The sequence below is a fragment of the Hibiscus syriacus genome, unplaced genomic scaffold (assembly GCF_006381635.1).
Source record: "Hibiscus syriacus cultivar Baekdansim isolate YM2019G1 unplaced genomic scaffold, ASM638163v2 tig00116996_pilon, whole genome shotgun sequence".
NCBI lineage: Eukaryota > Viridiplantae > Streptophyta > Magnoliopsida > Malvales > Malvaceae > Hibiscus > Hibiscus syriacus.
This window is the reverse complement of record NW_024063512.1, coordinates 869,351-873,265: the sequence shown is the minus strand read 5'-3', so window position 1 is coordinate 873,265 and position 3,915 is coordinate 869,351. Positions and strand designations below refer to the sequence as shown.

General features: G+C 34.2%; 1 long non-coding RNA gene across 1 annotated transcript; it reads left to right on the top strand.

Moving 5' to 3' along the window:
- Positions 1 to 2,156: 2,156 nt before the first annotated feature.
- On the top strand, positions 2,157 to 2,849 carry LOC120193716. Its single transcript, XR_005522884.1, has 3 exons — positions 2,157 to 2,220; positions 2,401 to 2,514; positions 2,810 to 2,849. It is a non-coding gene; the product is annotated as an uncharacterized LOC120193716 (long non-coding RNA).
- Positions 2,850 to 3,915: the final 1,066 nt, after the last annotated feature.

Here is a 3,915-nt window from a genome sequence, read left to right as displayed (position 1 = left end):
TTATAATTAAAATTTTATATGAAGTTCAGGGGTTAAAATAAAATTTTACCATTTTATTAAACTTTTTTTATATTTTCAATTTTGTAAAAAAATTATATAAATTTTATGAATTTAAATTTTTTAAAGAAAGTATATAAATATTTTCCAACTTGTTAAAAAAATAAATATATATTAATGACAATTTGATCAAATATAAATTAGAATAATCTTTTATTTCTTTAACCAAACACGATAATTTTACATTCTTACTAAACCAACCAAACACAGAATATAACAATCACAATAATCTTATTCTCTGGTAATATTACATTCCCACTGGTAATCTTACATTCCGTGAATCAAATGCACCCTAAGTGTAGGTGCACTTTTCCTCCCGGAAACACACAGCGGCCTAATCAGCAGTGATCATGACAAAGACAAAACAATTGCTGCAATGCATACGAAGCAGAACTCGATGATCTCATCAAAGCAACGTCAATATATATAAATAAAAAAAACCATCAAACATCCATCCAACAAAAAAATTAGCTTATAAAAAAAATTCATAATGGAAACGAGTTATGAGGCGTTTGAATGAAGGATTTTAAGATTCCTGGCAGGAATATTTTTTTTTTTTGACTAGGAATACCCATGTTTGATTAGGTATTCTTTTCCAAGTAAGGGTAATTTTTCTTTCCCAATAATAAATATTCAAGGGAATGTTATTCCCCACACTCGTTAGGTATTTTTTTATTCCCGTGTGCTAAGGGTTAAAATACTCTTCTTTTCCCGTTTGCCTTTACGATATCTTCTCCCAAGCGTTGTTGTTTTTGCCTTCGCTCTCTCTCTCTCTCTCTTTGTTCTTCGATCCTGTTTCGGCGTAGAACGGAAATCTCTCGTTCAACGCTATATCCGAAATGACTCAGGGATCCGAACTTCAGTATAGGTATTCTTTTATTTCCGTGTGTTAAGGGCTAAAATACTCTTCTTTTCCCGTTTGCCTTTGCGATATCTTCTCCCAAGCGTTGTTGTTTTTGCCTTCTCGCTCTCTCTCTCTCTCTTTGTTCTTCGATCCCGTTTCGGCGTAGAACAGAAATCTCTCGTTCAACGCTATGTCCGAAACGACTCAGGGATCCGAACTTCAGAATGGTTTCCAACCACTACCCGAACCGGAGTCGGATTTGAAAGTGGAATCTCTGCCTGAATTACAATCAGAAACGAAACCGGTTGAGGAATTGAAATCGGAGCCGGGGTAAGTGATGCCGAGCCGAAGCCGACTCCGGACACAGAGAGCTCGATCCAAGCAACCATCGACCAAGTTGCTCGTCCGGGGTTGCGTAAAGATGAAGAGAACCGGTACTCTTTCCCCTCATCCGTTTCGAGTCTTTGTTGCTAAAAAAATTTACTCTCCTTAATTCATTATTGAATCTAACGAGCTTTCAATGTAGAAACCTCTTGATCTTTGGCATTCTCTGTTGACTCGTCTCCTTAATTAGGCTATTTCACAAAAACTTCTAGATGCATCTAGGCGTGCTCGTTCTGTTAGACTAAGAGTTTGTCTTCAATTATTGCACGGATGAGCGACTGTTCTCCGATCTCAGTCTTCATTACTCTTGAACCTAATTGTTAGAATCTAATCATATATGTTTTGCTGTATATGAGCCTTCAGTTTGTTCTCAACTTCATGTGCGGCATTAATTGTATCGTACGCTTTCTATAACTTTGATTGAGGAGTCCTTGATTTTGCAATCTTACAATCTGTAGAATGCAGTTTATATTATTTTTCATGGGTCCATTCATGCAGTAAAGGTTTCTTGGTCTTGTAGGAGTAAATAACTAAATATGTATCATCTTGTTTCTTCTTGTATTTATAATGTTTCTTTTGCTCGACAATGATATCATTTTCTACTCCATGATTTATATATTCTTCAGTCAAGAAAGCAGACAACGCCAATCCCACCAAAACAATGTTGTAATGGAGTTGATCAATAATATCACTGGTACTGATGAGGAAGGCAGTTCTCGCCAACGGATTTTTGTATATGCTGCTAGGAGGTACCATCATCTTGTTTTATACACTTTTCACACTTATTATTATTCATATTGAACCTGATATGTTGCTGCTTTGATTCTATTATTCTGTAGTACTAATTTTAAGTCAAATTTTGTAGGTATGTTACTGCGCTAGAAAGAAACCCAGAAGATTATGATGCTCTTTACAACTGGGCATTGGTTCTTCAGGTTTGAGATACTGGTTCATTCTGATATAGCTATCTTAACATCATTCAAAATGATATATCATGTCCAATTCTTATATTGCTAGAACTTGCTGCTTAAGTTTGTGAATGTAAACATGATGTAATCTTTGCAAAATATTACAGATTTCTCATTATTTCCATGCGATTCTTATTTAGCTTGCAGGAAAGTGCAGATAATGTTAGTCCATATTCTACTTCGCCTTCTAAAGATGCCTTGCTAGAGGAGGCTTGTAAAAAGTATGATGAGGCTACTCATCTCTGCCCAAAACTTCATGATGTATGAGTTATTGTTCAACTCACTGAGAATTTATGATTTTTTAAGTTCGTTTTCAATTACAAAGGGCATGATGACTTCTCAGAATGCATAAGCCATATAAGAAGCTAGATAGACAAGAAAAATAAGTGTAGAGATGCAGAATGCATAAGCCATATAAAAAGCTGGATAGACAAGAAAAATAAGTGTAGAGATGCATAATGCATATATGTTCTCCCATATATGGATGAGTATGTATAGTATATATTTTTTACTGATATTTTTTCCTTGACTTTGTTGCAATGTTGTTGCTCAACAGGCTTTCTACAACTGGGCAATAACAATATCTGATCGAGCAAAAATATATGGTCGGACCAAAGAGGCTGAAGAACTCTGGGAGCAGGTTCTTACTAAATAATTTTGGTATTTCAATCGTGATAGATTTTGTATGAATAATAGTAGTAGTCATTTGAAGCCAAATCTTAGTATCTTGTTATAGTTCTTCAGTTAGTATCTTGTTACGAAAACCTTTTCCTTGCATGGATAATATTCTTATTCCGTTTATGCTTCATGATAGCTTCATGCTATTATACAATCTTTGATAGTTAAGAGTTATCGCTTTCATGTGTGTCGCAACTTATCGGTAGTGAATATTGGACGTCTTTGATAGATGGTGCTACATAGACAAGTAGAGCAGGGTATTGGATCAGCCACTGCAACTTATCGGTAGTGAATATTGGAAGTCTTTGATAGATGGTGCCATTCGCATTTTCAAATTCGCAAAAGCTTCTCCGGTACATGTTACTGTTAGATACATGTATGTGTCGAGCTCAATGCTATTTGGATGATGCTCTCAACCAATTTTGAATGTAACGTAATTATCATGTGGGTTGCTAAAATTTTAATGTCGTAATTCGACCGATTGAACCAGTTCAATCGAGAATCGGCTGGTTTGGGGGTTCATCTGTCTAAAATTGGAAATTTGAAGAATTGTTGTGAGCAACTTCAAAACCAAAACCAAACATTGAAATAGGAAAAACCGGATGAGCAAGTTCTTTTTAGGTTCTTTGTTAATATAGTCTTTAATTCGATCAATCGAATCAATTCAATTGAGAGTCGGCTGATCTAGTGGTTATAAAATTGGAAATCTGAAGAACTGCACTTAAAAACCAAAAATTGAAATAAAAAAAAGACGGATGAACAAATTATTTTATGGCTTTTGAATTTCTTTTTTAGGTTCCTTGTTAATATGATCTTTAATCGAACCAAATCAATCAAGAATCGATTAATATAGTGGTTGTAAATCATTCATAAATATAAATAAATATAAGAGCATACTTTATTCCATTAAAAAAAAGATTAATTCAAAATCGTTAAAAAACATTAAACTATTAGTATTTTTAAACTTTAAATAAGTAATATAAA